The sequence below is a fragment of the Thunnus maccoyii genome, chromosome 7 (assembly GCF_910596095.1).
Source record: "Thunnus maccoyii chromosome 7, fThuMac1.1, whole genome shotgun sequence".
Classification (NCBI taxonomy): Eukaryota; Metazoa; Chordata; class Actinopteri; order Scombriformes; family Scombridae; genus Thunnus; species Thunnus maccoyii.
The window spans coordinates 21,744,374-21,762,712 of record NC_056539.1 but is presented as its reverse complement, the minus strand read 5'-3'; the positions used below and the strand labels follow the sequence as shown (position 1 = coordinate 21,762,712).

Here is an 18,339-nt window from a genome sequence, read left to right as displayed (position 1 = left end):
AAAACAAAACAAAACAAAGAAAAAAAAAAAACCAAAAAAAAAAAACCCTTGTGTTTGGTGTGTTTTATCTACATTTATGTATGTGTGTGCATGTGGGTGATATTAAGCAGCAGAGGTGGAATAATATTCTGTGTATCCAGGTTTGGTTAGTCGGTCATGGGGGGTTGGTGGCTGGAGGGTCTTTGGTTAGCTGTAGAATGAATGAGAGGGGGGTGTTAACTGTTAATTTTGCTTCCTTTATGGTTCTTTGGAGTGAAGGGTTGTTTGTCGCTGTCCTCAGGTATTTCAGTGCTATTGTTTGGTGTCTCTGTCTTAAGCTTTGAATTCCTGTTATGGTGTGTATATAGTGATTGCTGAAGTAGGATGGGAGTCTGTGTGCTAATTTGAGTGCTTTGTTTTGGATTGTTTGTAGGCGTTGTAACTGGTTGTCAGAGATGGTGATCCAGGCGGGGACGGAGTATTCGAAGAGTGGTCGGATGTATGATAGGTAGACTTTGATGACTGTAGAGGGTGATGCGCCATGTTTTCCACAGAGGGCTTTGAGATGGTTGAGTCTATTGTTTGCTTTTTGTTCCAGGTTATTGACGTGCTTTGTCCAGGTCATGTTGTTTTGGAATGTGACTCCGAGGAATGTTGCTTCTTTACTGATATTGATTTTCTGGTTGTATAGTGTTAGATTGGCACTGTTGTTGGGCTGCAGGTGTGGGTTTTTTGTGAAGAGGACGCACTGTGTTTTGGCAGGGTTTAGTTTGATTCTCCACATGTTAGACCAGTTTTCTATTTCAGTTATGCATGTGTGGAGTTTTTTGGCTGCTAGGTTTGGGCATTTGGAACTGGACCAGTAGCAGAGGTCGTCTGCAAACTGTGAGACTCTGGCTATGGTGGCTGGGGGGTAGTATATATCAGATATGTATAGTAGAAAGAGAAGTGGACTCAGAACTGCACCCTGTGGAACTCCTGCTTGGGGGGTGAAAGGTGTTGATATGGCAGAGGCAACTTTGACTTTGATTTGGCGGTTGTTAAGAAAGCTGAAGATGATGGATTGGGTGGGTTTTGGGAGTTTGAGATTTGTATCCAGTAGTCTGTATTTGAGTCCGTTGTGCCATACCTTGTCGAAGGCTTTTTCTATATCAAAGAATATTGCCATGGTTATTTCTTTTTTGTTGAAGTTTCTGTGGATGTCTTCTGATAATCGGATGATGTTGTCTGTGGTGGCTCTCCCTTTTCTGAAGCCGGCTTGATGAATTCCTAGGAGGCCCATAGAGTTTATGTGGTTTGTGAGGCGTGACGTGAGTATTCTTTCAAACAGTTTTCCAATGTGGCTGAGAAGGCTTATGGGGCGGTAACTAGTGGCATTGTGCGGGTCTTTTCCTAGTTTGTGGATCATAGTGACAACAGCAACCTTCCAAGGTGAGGAGAAATGACCGGTTATGAGGCAGGTGGAGAAGAGCTGTCCAAGGTGCTGGAGATAAGCGGTCGGTGCTTGTTTTATCAGTATGGTGTCAACATTGTCCTCCCCCGGTGCTTTATTTTTCATCTTTTTCAAGTTCAGTTGTATTTCTTGGATGGTGACTGGCTTTGTGAGGGGATGATGTTCTGTGATGGGATTGGCTGTATTTGTCTCTTTTGTGTTGTGTTTTGTCATTTCTTTGTCAACCAGGTCTTTCCATGTATTGTCAAAGTGTGGGTCATTTGGGCATGAGTGGATGTTTTCAAGATGATTACGGAAGAGTGTGGCTTTTTCTTTGTTGTCACTGATGATTGTGCCTGAGGATTTGATTGGTGGTGTGTTATTGTTTTCTGAATCTCCATTTAGGCTCTTTAGTTTTTGCCAGAAGGTCCGGGGATTTGTGTCCTGATTGAGTTTTCTGTAGAATGTCTTCCAGGTTTTCTGCTTGTGAAGGGTAAGTTGTATTTTGATAGTGTTTTGGAGTCTGTTTATTTCTGTTTTGGTTTGGGGTGATCTGGACCTTATGAATTCTCTTCTCAGCTTTCTCTTGTGTCTTATGAGTTGGAGCAGGTGAAGGGGTAATGTCTGTGTCAGTGTTTTAGCAGGGTTTTGGGGTATCAAGAGTGCAGATAATGTTAGCAGGTACATATCGTCTGTGCACAAGGGTCTGAGTACTGCCAGTATCAGTCAGGGTTCTGAGGTTTTTCCCATTAATCTTGACATTTGTAATTTTCCAGGACTGGTTACACCTAGGTGTAATGTCGATATTTTGGCGTGGAACATAACACATTTGAGTGAGCTTAGATGGATTCTTTGGACACATCGGTTTGGTATGGCCTTCCTGTCCACACAGGTAACATGTGGGTATTTTATTTGGAGATCTTAATGGTACATGCTGATTCTCCCTTGCAGGAGGCTTACCCACACCTGGCGTTGACCTCTAGTGGTATTGAGGGGGTGTAGGCCTGCGGGTGTCCTTCGGGGCCTGCCAGGCACTATTAGTCCATGGCTGGCTCTTTTTCCGGGCAGCGACAAACACATCAGCCAGAGTGGCAGCCTCAGCAGCTGATTTTGGACCACGCTCCTTTACCCAAACCTGAAGCTCAGGAGACAACATTCTCAAGTATTTACCTTGTCATATTCAAGAGAATCATCAACATCCATATGAACATAGGCTCCCCTGGCTTTACCAGTCAGCAATGGAATGAGCCGAAAAACCCAGGCAGATTTTGGCCACTGGCATGCTGCTGCAATTCTCTCAAATGTAATGAGAAAATGTTCAACATTGTCATTTTCTGTTAGTTTCTCTAGTCTTGGCTCATGGGAGACTCGGGACTGGCCTGATGAGATAATGGCAGGATGTATCTGTGCTGATGGAGTTATGGCTCGGGCCTGAGAGTGATTATCATCTGGCTCAGGAGTCTCCAGAGGATCTGGAATTGTTGTCACTGTTCACCTGGTCTTCTGATCCCACACATGTCTCTCCAATCCCTGACCGATTTCCCCTTCTGGACTTTGCTCCACACTGCATGCCTCACAAGATAGAGATAGGAAAAGAAAAAAGAGGAAAAAAACACACCTGTCTCCTAAACTGGCTGATCCCACCACTGCCACCATATGTAAGGGACCGAGCTGGCAGACAAAGGAGACTCAGGTGGTTTCAAAAAAGAGGGTTTTTATTTTACCCAAAAAAATGCAAAAAAAGGTACAAATGACAAAATATGTAAATAAAGTTCAGGGCCCATAAAAGAGGTCAAATAAACAGAACTCAACTAAAGTGAACTTAATCCTACTAACAGACCTTTCAAAATGAACACAAAGGGGAACATATATACTGGCTGATCAGACCATAACACAAGAGGGGTAACTGACAAATGACAAACACTACCAACTAAGCAATAAACAACAGAATTCCCCCCCAAAACAGGTTAACTCAACTAAATCAACTAAATCAAAAATACCCAACTAAACATTCAATAAAGAGAAACAAACAATATGACTAAACTTGAAATGAACAGTTCCTCCCTATGAGGTGGCAGGACTTGGTATGACCCAATTGGCCACTTCCTGTATTTAACCATTCCATGCCTGGCCAGATGTCCTCCAGGAGCAGCACCCCAACACTGGTGACTCAAAAATGAAAATTAGAACAACTTATGACTGTACAAAAGTTAACCAAATGTGCGTGCGACAAATAGAAACTAATGTACTGCCAAACTGTAAAATAAAATGAGTATGATGTATGAAATAAAATCCAGTGTGTTGTTATTTATTTGTATGTAATGTGAAATGTAATTAAAATTAGCTAAATGAGGAAAAAATTAACTACAAATGTAAAAGAAACCGAAGTGTGAGTGCCAGCTGGGATACAAACTTCAATGCAGCTGTGTAGCTGCAAGTCACACTATCCTTAGAGTCAAATTGGATAAACTGATAAAATGGATGTTTTGACGTTCATGCAGTTCACACTCAGTATCTCCTTCTCTTGTTACCCCCCCCCCCCCCCCCCCCCCCCGCCTCATGTCTGCATGTCTGCTCCTGCACCAGAGACCTGAAACCATACAGGCTAGAGTGAAGCTTGATGTGTGTACAATGTGCATCTGGGCTTGAAATAAACATCCACCAACCCCCAAATGCAAGTGAAGAATATTGTAACAGGTATCGTCATCAAGTTATTCAAGGTGAGTGCTTGAGTGCGTGATTAAAAAGATGTGTATATTTTCAAGAAGAGCAAATCCAAACCACCTCTAATATCATTGTATTTTGTATCTCCTCTGAGAGATCTACCTTCTTTTAATTGTCTGACAATGTCATATTCAGCCATCGGGATGTTTCCTCCATGCAGGAATGAATACATTTGCTCACTGGAGATGAGCAAATGATGATTTCTGCATCATAGCTTTATGTGTCTTTATAGTATTTTATTTGATTTGTTAGTTATCTGTATATGTTAAATTTTAAATGAGGGGCTTTTTTCAGTTTGGTGAATGTGTGAGACTTTCTTTTCACAAGTATATGGGGCAATGTAACTGTCAGATATGATTTCTTCTTTTAAAAATTGAACATAGGTCCTATTGGAAGTGGCAACATGAAACATGTTATTCCTTGTTTCCTGGTATTGTTTTCTTGTAGTTTGGTGAAAGCAATAACCTCCTACTATTGTTTATTCTGTTATATTTAATAGAGATGATATATAGAATTAATGATACGCACACTTTGACGTGTCTTTTCATTGCAGCAGGCTTTTTAAATGCACTTATTTGTATGCACAATAACAAAAACACATTTTTTATAGTTTTGTAAAAATGTAATTTGATTTCTACACAAGGACATTCACGGCCCATCTGAAGTTTTTCCATGACATATTTTGGTGAGCCAGCCAGGAGAGGTTGAGGGTCCTGGGATCTGGGCAGGGCATCTGTTGACCAGAAGCACCGGTGGCCACCAATACAGGTAAGCAGAACCCCTTCTGCTAAATCTGCTAAAATTGTTCCTTCTGGCTTCAGACTGTGACTAACACCTCTACTCTAAAGAATCTAACATTATAAATCTGTGTTTTCACATAAATAGTAAAGTTGTTGACAGGGCCAAATCTAGACAAGAGTGTATGTGTTGTCAGTGTCTTGAGGTGTTAGCTAGTGAAGTGCACTGTTGTATTGTATTGTAAATAAAATGTTGAGCTCATTATAAATAATGGTTGTTGTTGCAATTGTGTGCAGGATAAAGGTGATTAAATGCCTATTCATTTATTTGGAGATGTTGATCATATGTATTATCAATGGCTCAGTGAAGGTATTCCAGGTCAAGGTGCCTATACCATAACTGAGGTGATTGAACGCACTGCACAGTTAGTGTGGCAAGGTTGTACTAATTTTCTACATTGCAGGAGAGAGAAGTAGGGAAACAAGACAGGAGAAGTCTAGAGGGTAGAGATTGGTTGCTCTGTAAATGTGTAAGTAGATGCTGTGGCTGTGAAATAAATGTAAATTGGTCATATAATGTAGTAGCAGTGGAGAGTTACACAGAAAGAGGAAGTTAGATATTTTTAACCTGCTGCAGCCTCTGTGAAGTTATGTAGGCGGGTGACTGTAGAAACACAGAGTACTAGAACACATTTTTAGCAAGAAAGAACATATATAGATGATAGAGGAGTGGAGTGTCATCAAGGTGCCCAGTTAATCAATTTAAAGTTATGGCAACTTACTAAGTGAACCAATTCGAGACAGGTTCAGACTGCTTTCCCTAACATTTTATGGGAACAGTTTCTGCAAAGATTGTGGACAGCTGAAACGCTTGAGCCAATATTAGGGCTACTCTGCTGGGACCCAGAAGGAATAGCAACCCCACTACTTAATCCATTTTTTGGGGTGCCAGATAATTTTGCAATAGAAGGTGAGAATAGACTGTTGGTAAATCCCAGATTTATAATTTCCATAGTTACCAGGAAAGTTAGATGGGAGCTAGATAAGTGGGGAGATATTATTAGATATCAGGGTTTTGAAGGAGGCTCGGAGTGATTGCAACTAGAGTTTGATTCTCCAAGAAAATATAAAGCTGCTGTAACTGTTGGCAAAATAACTGTTCTGATTAGGACAACAGCATCAGACGAGGAGCCAGAAGTGAGCAGATCAGAGCCAAGTAGTGCAAGGCACGGATACATGGGAGTGAATTTGGGAAAAAGTTCTGAAGAAGGGCCAACCATACCAGCTAAGTTGATAATTAAAAGACATCAAGAGCAGAAGAAGCTAATATTAAGATACATGAGAAAATGGAATAAAGGTAATAGAGGGTACATTTGACATTGGCTTGCTTTGTTCAAGAGGGAAACACATATAGGCAGTCAATAAAAGAATTAAGGAAGATAGTGAAGGCCGAGACAGTGGAGAAAGCAAAGGAGGGTGAGATGATGGGAGGAGGTGGAGAAGGTGGTGTACCAATAATTGATTACCTGCCATATCCAGGTGACATATACCTTCTCAGGCCAGACCACGCAGGTCAGTATGTTGTAGGAGAAGCAGGAGACAGTGTAGAGGGAGTATTAGATATTCCAGGGGAGATGACAGGGCAGATACAAATAAAAATGACCGACAAAGAAGAACCTTTGTCAAGTGAACAGCAAATGTCGCCAACATTATCACTGTATGAACCAGTAGTCTGCAGGCAACAAGCACCACAAACGATGTATGCAAATTCTGAGGCTGTGCCAGGAGAGCCACAGCGCCCTGCAGCATCCTATGTAGCATTGTTGGAAAAAGCCAAAAGAGTGGAAAGAATGACAGCTGAAGAAAGATGGTGTGAATTAAAGGAGCAAGAAGAGAGAGAGCTGAGAGAGCAATCAGTAAATGGCCAACACACACATCTGACCCTACTCACATCTACACCCAGACTAAAAGGGATGAAAGGAAAAAATAAAAATAAAAAAGGATCTCATGGAGTTTGACAATAGTGGAAGAAGTGAGGACAGTGAAACAAGTAGCAGTAATGAAACTGATGATACAGAAGAAACAAGCACAGAATTTGATGAAAGACTGGTAACAGGTGTGATGAAAATAGAGACCAAGAAAAGAGCCAGAAAGAGACGACAAGAAAACAGAGAAAGAAACAGAAGAAGATTGGCAGAAACACAAAGGATGTTGTTCATCAGTCTAAAAAAAGCAAAGACAATGGCAAGAGCTTGGTCTGCAAGTGAAACAGAAGCCCTGCTTGCTGTTTGGAGCAAGAAGACCGTGTAGGATTACTGGCTGGTGCAGCAAGAAACGAGAACGTTTTCCAAGACATTTCAAGGGAGCTGAAGGAAATGGGCATCCGGCGTACATCTGTGCAGTGCCGAGAGAAAATTAAAAAACTCCAACAGTACAAAAAAGTTGTTAACCACAATAACACCAGCGGGGCAGACAGAAAAACATTCCACTGGTTCGACACAATGGACACGGTACTGGGAGAGAGGCCTGCAACAAGCAGAGGCACCGACACAGACTGGTAAGTTTCAGGATTAATATCAATGAAATGCTGTGTTTCGATAAATGGTTTGATGAAGCTCCAAAAATGATGTTGAATAACAAAGACCTAGCAAAGACCTAGCTGTCCTGGTTTTTTCATGTGGGAGTTAGTTTTTATTTCTTAGATTGTGGTGAAGTGTTTTTGGAGTTCAGGATTGTATTGTTTAGTTTTTATGTTGAATGTTTTGTGCTTCTCCGTGTTTCTTTGTATTTTAACATCTTGGGACCATGTTGTAAATAAATGTTTTCACTTTGATAACATGTTAAATTTTTGCTTTTTGCTTTTTTTCCTGTCTGATAATTAATCAATCAATCAATCAATCAATCAATCAATCAATACATGATTCCTGGTAACTTTACATGACCTAGCTAACTAATGTTAGTTAGGTAATGTACATTAAACTGGTCTAAAGTTCTCTCACTTTTCACACATGCCTTGGCAGAAATGTTGGGTGATTGTTTCGTTTGGAAGTTAATACTGTAAGTTATGTATAGGCAGCATTTACTTGCATTGTTCACTCTCTGCCTCATAAATCAACGCTACAACGTTATATATTGACAATACAGTTTGGCGCACACGACTGATATAACTAGGTAGCAACATATGGTGCTGTGTATTCAGAGCCTGAACCTAATCTATATTTATTGTGTTTTCAGTTGCTGAGTCAAAAGAGGAGCCAGCCTGCAGCAGCAAGAGAGGCACAATAATTATGTCAGCTGAGTGGGAGGTCACCTGTATGGGCTGTCCTGTAGAGTGCTGGGGCGAAGGATATCCTGTTTCCTGTTACTATTGACATCAGTGTGACTGATAAGTGGTGAGTTTCCCACTTGTTTGTGTGTGTGTGTGTGTCTTTCACACATGCACTGCAACCCTGAAGTTATCCAGACATTACCCGGAGGAGTTGTATGTGAGAACACAAATGTCCAAATCAGTTGGAAAGGACTTTACTCTGCCAGCTCCCTAGTACAAAGTCTGTGTAATGTCCGATTGAGCAGGTCATTCTCTGGAGAATTCATGGCGAGCGAGTGGGCATGTTGATAATGTTTCTATCATGTGACTGGCGCGCAGAGAGTGTAGCTGCTTTGTACTCTTTTCTGCTTGCCTGTATATGGCTTTCCACTCTTTCGTTGATATTGCGGATACATCCAAATACATGTAATATTGATTTCAAAGCAAAAATAGTCATCATGATAGATGAGTATTTCCAGTAGCTGAGAATGGGTCTGACACAGACAATCTCCTGTTGTGTGCTACATGTGTGAAAGGGCAACTCCAGACAATGTCTGGACCTGATTCACTGGACATTATTCGGAATTCATAATAGAAAACATCTTATGAGTAGCCTGTCCTCTTTCCAGGTATCCATGGTGATGGAGGTTGTGTGGCTCAGTTCCTATTCGTTTTTACTGGCATCTGGAGGTTGCTTGACATCCTTCTGATCAGATTCTTTAAACATGTTGTCAATCCCTGTTTAAATGTATCATCCTATTTGTACATGCTGTATTTCTGTAATTTTGCTTTCCTGGTCTATTCTGTTCATCCTGAAGGGGGATCCATCCTCTGTTGCTCTTCCTGAGGTTTCTTCCATTTTTTTCCCTTGCTAAAGGGTTTTTAGGGAGTTTTTCCTTATTTGAATCAAGGGTCTAAAGATGGAGGATTTTTTATTGCTGTACAGATTGTAAAGTCCCCTGATGCATATTTGTGATTTGTGGTATTGGGTTAAAAATTGACTTGACTTGAATTTCTGATGCTAGAGAGTTGCTGATAATCTGACAAACTGAACAGGTCAATACCTAAATGTTTTCCATGAATTACTGCATAGTTGCTGTAGCAACCAGTGTTATAATATTTAGTTGATTTGTAAGGGACCAAGTACAATATTAACTACAAATGTTACCATTTGATTTATTGTACCAGAGCCAGAGTAATCATTTGACAATTTAGCAATGTATTCATTTAACAAACAGGAGCCTCCGTAGCGTGTGGAAGAACCATACACAGCCACAACAGCCTGGCACCTCCTCCTCATGCTGGTCACCAGCCTGGCTCCTGTTTGTTAAATGAATAAATTGTTAAATTGCCAATATGTCTTGTTTCTTCAAACTTAAATCATCCAATCCACCAAACACCAAGCACCAAACAAGAGTCAGAATAAGCTGTTTGGCATTGGCAGAGATTTGGCATATTTTTCATGGGCGCAACCCACATACTCAGCTCTGCTGCTCATCCCACAAATGCATGTTCCTTACAAATGTGGCACCATTTAAAAGGGAAATAAACAGGCTTTCCAACGGTATAAGATTTATTGCCAAGAAGCATTGTTACAACAAAAAAATAATCTACCAAACACAAATTTCCTTACTTTTTGTACTAAGTTTATATGTGTTAGATATATATTCGACAGCCACTGCTTTGACTCAAATGGTTGATGACTGGTTTAAGGAAATAGGAGAGAGGAAAATTATAGGAGTAGTTTTGCTTGATTTTTCTGTGGCTTTTGACATCATTGATCATAAATTAATGTTGAAAAAATTAAAACGTTATGGTTTTTCTCAGGCTTCATTATTAGGGATAAATAGTTATTTGAGCAATAGAAAGGAAATGGTGTACTTTAATGGAAGTTATTCAGAGGTTAAACATGTGAAACATGGAGTGCCTCAAGGGAGTTGTCTTGGGCCACTCCTGTACACAATTTTCACCAATGATATTCCTCTAGTATCAAAAAAAGGCATGTGTCTTTATGTATGCTACAGAAGCCCTGAGAGGCAAGTGAGAAAAAAAAAATTCTGGAGAGCCAATTTATAAGACTGATCTAAATTGTTTTCTCTCCTGTATTTATGACTTAAGAACAGGTGAAAGAAAAGTTTTGCCAGGATTGTTTTTGGGTTTTTTTCTTTCTTTCATCTGTGAAAACAGATGGGAAAAAAAGTTTTGGCAGGTGAAGAAATTCTATTTTGTCAGGATCATTTGTCTGTTTGTTGTTGTAATACTCATTTTGGCCACAAGAGGTGACAAGCGCACCACTATCCCATGTTCTTAAGCATTCATATTTTCTTCCAGGTGAGTTTTAATATCACCATGCACTCTAAACACAGGCCACATATATTGTGTGTTGGCAAGCTATGTAACATTACTGTTGTGTCCTTCTTTTGGCTAGAAATGTATTTTAATCAGCGCTAATCTGCCGTTAGTGTTACCGTTAGTGTTGCTGTTTATTGAATATTGCAATTATAGTGCAATGCCTATTCTTAATCAGTCCTTCAGTTGACAGCTGAACCATTGGTACTTAGACAATTAGTTCACAAACCTTTTCATGTCAAGGACCCCCAAATTGATTTGTAACAAGCTGTGGACCCCCATTTGCTAAGATTTTTGTCCCAGGGACCCCTATCTGAGAAGATAAAAGAAAAAAGTTGATTTAATAGGGAATTCCATAACTGTTAGTCACCTCTTTTTTGTGTGTTTCATATTCCAGAGGGAAGTCCAACATTTGACTTGTGGATCTAACAATTCAAACAACAACAATCCAAAAGGTGTAAGCCACTTTGGTGAAGGAGGAGGCCATGTAAGGTTTATAAGCTTTATTTATTTAATGAATAAAATACTTAACAACAACTATGACTCTGAATGATACTGTTTTGTTTCAGAGGGCAGAATGAGACCTACACACTGTTGAGAAGAAATTCAAACCTGATCAACTATGCATAGGTAAGATGTTATAAAATATGACCCAAGCTATCCAAGCATATTGGAGCAGCGAACTAAACTTGTGGTTACCATGCATGCTCATAGTTGATTTTAGAAAAGATTAAGATATCCCAAATACATTATCTATTTACTGCTCCAGAATTAATTGCACCCATGGCAAGTAAAATATCAAGCAAGTATACTTTATAATACCACTCTACCAATCAGTTGAACATAAACTGTCATGGAAATTTTGTCATGGTTGCTCAAGAACCACACAGAGATGTGAAGAAAGCATCAAACATTGTTATTTGTTGAAGCATTTGTAGATATTGTAGATATCCATTACACAATCAGTAACAATTATAAAAGTGTCCAAATTCAAAAACACAAAACAAAAATACAATAATCTTGTATTTTTGGAGAGAAAGCATGTTGTTCAGTCAGCCCTTTCCCTAAAGCCAGCCCTTTCTCTAAAGATTGTGAATACAAACCAGACAACTTTATACCTCTCCAGAAGCAAAGTTAAAAACAGCTAGGTCCCTAAATGGACACTTCCACAAACTTGTACCCTTTCTTACAAACAAGTATGGTCATGACAAACAAGGATGATCTCACAGCGACTTAATGGTCAATCAATAACTTCAAACAAGGGCAGCCTTCAAATTTAGCTTATCTAGGTACCTCATTATGCACACAGTTTCTAAGACAATAGGCTTAAGGCAAAGATATCTCTAGCTAACCCCAGGGGTCAGCAAACAAACCTCAGATAGAAACAAATTCAAGAGTTCAACTAGCCTAGGAGTAGGATTTCTTATACCACAGTGTCACAGTGACATTACATTACATCACACTGAATTGAGAACAAACATTGACCCTTTAGTTTGAAAACATTTGTAACATATATAATATATACAAGAAACACATCAAATGATAACCACTATTTATTTCAATCTCTCACAAAACCATAGTCCATTACTTGATCCATCTTTCAGGCCTTTTCACTTCATCCTCAGCAAGAGTTCGTATGATTTTGAAAACACTGTAGGTGGTCGGTGCTTCACAATCCTAACACCCCATGACTTAACACAGGGATGTTTTCAGTATACAAGAGTTCATTTTATCTGAAATGTCTGTTGTTCAGCGTAATTCTCAAATATTTTGTCATATGAAGATATTTGTCATGAGGGTTTAGCTTCTTTTTTTCATTTGCAGCACATACATCACTTTTTTTTTTTTTGGCTGTTCCCCATGTTGCAGTGTTCCCACTTCCCCTAAATGTCTCTAGTTTCATTTCTGTTTTATTAAAATTAAATGTTGCTGAATTTTATAATTTTTTATAAAATGTATAAAAAGTTTTATAAAATTTTGCTGAATGTTATACTGAAAAGCTTGTGTAATATGATCAATTAATAAACATGTATAATAATACATATTTTGTCTGTTGTTTTTATTAGACTACACATGATTATATATGTTTAGAATCTAATCATTAGATGTTGAAGTGCAAGTGCTTATAATTAGCAGTATTGTATTTATGTTTTTTGTTAACCTGAATGTAGGTTAGATACTGGCAAGTGTGCCAGAGAAATGTAAGACAAACTGGCAGCAAACAATAGAAACCACGAGTGCAACACTCTTTACCACATGTTGCTACAGCTGTTTGTCAGAATGCTACCAGAACTGTGACACAGTGTTTGCTGCAACAATACCAGAGGCTTGCCACAACTGTTTGCCTTTACTTTTGTAAATGAGGCTCTCTGACAACTGATTCAGAAGAAGGTTGTCTTATGTTACCAATAAAGATGCTATTCGATGCTTTCAGACCGAGACACTGAAAATGTGTTTTTTTAGACTGTATCATTGTAAATAATATTCAAATGTACAGTCCTTAGTTAGTATAGTACTTAGTATAATGATGTTAATTCAGTCAGAAAGAGCTTACCAACTCTCAGTATGGTGAGGGGTTGTAGCCTTCTGTTTATTGAAAGAGATGTCAAGTCAGTATCATAGTACATGAAGCTTTCAAATGTAAATACATTCATGGGACCATTGTGATTGGTTGCTGAGAGAGATTAGCACTGGCTAATCTATGCTAGCAGGTGATGAATAAATTGTCACAGTTACTGTGGATGTTTTTGAACCACTAAAATTTACTAAACTGTAGCAAACTACTTTCATCACTTTTTTGTGGACTAGCTGATATCCTTTACAACTTTAGCGGTGCACTTGTGGCCTCTTGTGGCTGAATTGAGCATTACAACAACCAACACTTGAAAAATGATCCTGACAAAAAAAAAAATCATTTGCCAAAACTTTTTTTTTTCACTTGTTTTGAGCCACAAAAAAAATCACCTGCCAAAACTTCTTTCACCTGTTTTCATAGATGGGAAAAAATTAAGTAACTTAGAAAGATTATCCTGGCAAAACCTTTTTTCACCTGTTCTTAAGTCATAAACACAGGAGAGAAAACAATTTAGATCAGACTTAGATATTGGATCTGCAGAAATATTTTTTTCTCACTTGCCTCTCAGGGCTTCCGTACAATGCTGATGCTTCCACAGTATATTTAACAGAAGCAAAAATTAGTGATATAAATACAAATCTAGATTGGGAGTTGAAGTTGGTTGTAGACTGGATCAACAGTAGTAAACTTATTTTGAATGTGTCTAAAACAACCAGTGTTGTAATAGGAACAAGCTATTCTTTATGTTCAAAACCAAAGCTTGATTTCAGTATAAATAACATCTTAATAAAGAAGGTAGAAGACGCCAAACTTTTGGCTGGAGTTTTCATAGAATATAATTTATAATGGGAAAAACACATACAGAGAGTGGTAACTAAAATGGGAAATATTTTGTCTGTTATTAAGTGATGTGTGAAATACCTGACACAACAAACTATCAAGCAAATAGTTCAAGCTTTGGTTTTGTCTCACTTGGATTATTGCTCAACAGTTTGGTCCAATACTTCATTAGATAATATAAGAAAATTGTAATTGGTCCAGAATACAGCGGCACATGGAGCTGTTTCATGTGGGTTGAGAACAAATGTTACTAAAATGCATGGATGTCGCTCTTGGTTTGAAGTGAAAAATAGATTACTGCTTTCATTGATGGTTTTCATTAGGAATGTCATAACAACAAAGACGGGTTTTTTTTGTTTTGTTTTTACAAAAAACTATCATTTAGTACATATACACACAAATATTCAACAAGGAAAGCTGCTGGAGGTTGTTTTACTTTACTCAAATCCAAAACCACATCAGTTCAATGCACAGTAATATAAAGAGCAAAGCAAGAAGGGAATTCACTCCCAAATCATATTAAACCACAAAATAATATATATGTTTTTTTAAAAAGCACTAAAAGAGGAGAAGAAACTTTAGTGATTAATAAGTATTCTTTGGTGTGTAAGGGTTCCCTGGGCATTCTATGTTAAATGATGATATTTATCTGTTAGATCATGATAGATTCAGTCTGTGCCTGTCTATTATCTTTGTGTTCATTATATAAACTGTGTAAATTGTTTTTGTTTTATTCACAGTAGATGTGCATTGTGATGAGTAGCGTAAATTATGTATTTTTGTATTGTCACCATGTAAACAAACAAACAAACATCAACGGGAGGAGACATCTATGAAGGAATGTCTGTAAAACTTCTCTAACCATCCCCAAAGGGTTAGGTGTCTCAGGATCTGCACTTCCTTTCTTTCCTTTGCCTACTACCTAAAGGGTCACACCTACCAGGTGACATGTTAAGGATCGGTGTCTGAACCAAGCAGTCAGAGGTTCCACAAGGTTGAGTCCTCGGCTTCATCCTCATGTCCCTCTACGGAGGGATCCTTGGGGCTGTTATACACTTGGATGGTTTCTTCTACCACTGCTATGCTGATGACACACAGCTATTGTGATTCGCATCACTGCTTGCCTATGTGCTTGGCAGGCATCTCGGACTAGAGTGAATATCAGGGCATCACCTTAAGCTCAAACTGCACAAGACTGAACTTGTGTTTCTTCAGCATAAAAGATGTGCTGAGACCTGTCCATCACCATTGACAATACTGTGGTTACACCAACTCGGACAGCAAGGTTTTCCATTCAGCCTCTCCATTTACTTACTTACTTCATTTACACCTCACATACCTCTCCTGGAACCTACTTCTTTTTCTCTGGGTTCATCTCAGGCTACTGTTTACAGCGCTAGCCCCCCCTATTGTCCTCCTCTGGCATCGACAGCTTCTTGTGCTCCTTGGCTCGGGCTCTGCTCTTGCCAGCAGCAGAGGCCAACCTGCTATCTTGACTGCACACAACATTTTAGAGAAATTCCAATCTGGTTTCCGTCAGAAGCATTCTACTGAAACAGCTCTTCTCAGAGTCTCCAATGACATAATGATGTCTTCTGATGTGGATGAATGCACTGTTTTCATGCTGCTGGATCTTAGCACAGCTTTTGTCTCCTTTATACCAGATGAGACTGATTAAACTATTATTAAACTATCTATTTTGCAGTTTTGTTCAACTGCAATAAAGGACAACTTTTTACAACTACACGCAGATAAGACTGGGGTCCTTATTGCTTCAGATAGCATAGCTTCCAAGGTTGCTCAGTGTATTGGGTCACTTTCTACAGCTGTACAGTAATTTTAGAAATCTCTGTGTTATATTTGATAAGGCAATGCACTTCATCGCTAACCCAATCATGTTTCTCACACACACACACTCAGGTCTGCTGTATCATAACCTGAGCTAGAGATGATTATTCACGCTTCTATATCATCCCGGCTGGATTACTGTAATCCCCTTTTCACCTGCCTCAGCAAGTCGTCCCTGGACCGTCCACAAATGATCCGAAACGCTCCTGTAAGGCTGCTGACCAGGTCCAGCAGAACGATTCACATCACACCCATCATCTTTACGTTGGTTTCCCATCAAGTTTAGGATTTATATTAAGGTTCTTGTTTTCACATACAGATCCCTACATGGTCAGGCATCTGTGTGCATCTCTGACCTGCTCCATCCTTATATTACCAATAGGTCACTTATATCTTCTGACCACGGCTTACTGGTTGTCCCTCGTGCTTGACTAAAAACAAAAGGTGATCGTGCTTTTGAAGTGGTGGCTCCTACACTGTGGAACGCTCTTCCAATAGACATACGATCTGCAGTCTCTGTTGATGCCTTTAAAAAAACAGCTGGACATTTGTTCAAATTTGCCTTTGTCTCACCTCATACTGTCTAGTGTTTGAATTTTGTGTGTTTTTAAGTTATGTGGTTATGTTTTATTGTTTGTTTCTTTTTTGTATCTTATATAGTGCTATTTTTATGGGGGTTTTCTTAAACAATTTTACTCTTGTGAAGCACTTTGCGACCTGCTCTGTGAAAGGTGCTATATTAAATAAACTTTACTTATTTACTTACTTACTTACTTACTATAACCTGGTAGCCCTTGTAATAATCCAATGCCAGGTCAGTATCAATGCAGGAAATATTGTGCCCTTTATATAGAAAAGTGAACAACGGTGTGGAGATTCAGATGGTGGATGGGAGTGTGACACATTGACCTTTTGTGCAGAAGAATGGTGTTAACATCCCATCACAATTCTGCAATTAATGTTGCCTTTTTTAACTGTAACCATGGCCTTTCCCTAACCATAACATAGTGTTTTAGTTGACCAACCATACCAAGTTTATTTGGCATAACCCTAAGTCATTTTAAATACATTGGCATTTAATGTAATCCAGGGTTTTGCAGAATCGTCTGAAATCAACGTTCATTTCTGGTGAGAATTTATTCACTACATTGGCTCCTTGTTGCATCTTACATCCGGTTCAAGATTGGTCCACAAGGCAGTGAAGGGACCTGTTCCATGCAACCTTAAAACCATAGTCAAACCCTACACTCTGGCATGGCAATTGCTTTCCTCTGCCTCTGGGCAATTGGCTGCCCTCGCAGTCCGAGGACGCATGTGGGTCAAGGTTTTGACCCATAATGGTGAAATGTAAGGACAGCAGATCACTGTTCATCTTTCTTCACAGATTGAAAACCCTACTTGTCAATTTACACCCCAGCAGCCCATGCTAGCACTTTCTTATGTCTCTTTTCTAAAAAGGAGAAAACAATCTAAGCATTTGCACTGTAGCACTGAACACCTATTTAGTTGTTTAGGGAAGCTTTTCCTGTTTTTGATGACACATAGCTCTTAATCTCAGGCAGTTTGAATAGACTTACTTGAAGTAGTTTGGACAAGCATCTGCCAAATAAATGTAATGTGATCTAGAAAAAATGCTCTTGGGTTGTGGCCTCTTTATGGAGTTTAGTTTTGGAGGGCTTACTGAACAGAATGATAAATGAATATGAATATCCTTCAAAAAACTCTGGTGACCTTGTAATCATTTCTCAGTGATTTGTTTGGACGTTTTTCAGATGCTTTTAATGAAAATAAAGTAACCAATTAGATAAATCCAGTGTCATGCTGCTAATACTAGTAACAATGATTCAACAATGCCAAATTTATGCACAACAACGTTTGTGGATATTGACCACTTCAGTGTGGTCACCGGTGTCGGTGCAACCACACATACCCAGAAAACTGATTTGTTGTACCACCACACAGACGATATTTTTGTATTATCATTAGTTATCAGTCAATTTTTATTTTATTTATTCATCATTAAAAATGTTTCATGTTTCTTGTTACACCTAAATTATTTTCTTTCTCTAGTTTTACATATTTCTCTTCTCCATATAAAGAGAGGTGTAATTTTAAAAAAAAGAGATACCACAGTGGCTTCTAACAACACTCTCTGATACAGAGACATTGGGAAATTATGTTGTTTGCACAGTCTGTTGCATGGGAAAAATATGAGCTAGGTGAATCATTAAATGGGTAGGACCTAGACAACCGAAATTAACAGCGAGGATGAGAAGTTTCAGAGTAAAATACGTTTGTTTTTTTGAATTACTGACAAGAGACAAAAAGAAATCTTTTTTAATGCATTTAAGTCCAGTTTTTAATTACTTTCTGGAAATAAATTTGATCATAAACCTATATATTGATATCAATATATTTACTATTGGAAAAAAAATCTGCCTACCAGCACCTCTAAAGCTCATAAATTAATTATATCTCATTTGTTTAATCCATCCAAAAAATAAGTGTAAAAAGACAAGTTGTGCTTTTAAGGGGCAAGGAACTTCTT

At 38.7% G+C, this 18,339-nt stretch overlaps 1 long non-coding RNA gene across 2 annotated transcripts; it reads left to right on the top strand.

The window, feature by feature from the left end:
• The first annotated feature begins 3,535 nt into the window (after window positions 1-3,535).
• LOC121901054 lies at window positions 3,536-11,175 on the top strand. Of its 2 annotated transcripts, XR_006097168.1 has the most exons (6): window positions 3,536-3,576; window positions 3,998-4,131; window positions 4,779-4,903; window positions 8,107-8,264; window positions 10,926-11,015; window positions 11,098-11,175. It is a non-coding gene; the product is annotated as an uncharacterized LOC121901054 (long non-coding RNA). The 2 variants fall into 2 exon arrangements; XR_006097169.1 differs by lacking the exons at window positions 3,536-3,576; window positions 3,998-4,131; window positions 4,779-4,903 and adding an exon at window positions 7,024-7,429.
• Window positions 11,176-18,339: the final 7,164 nt, after the last annotated feature.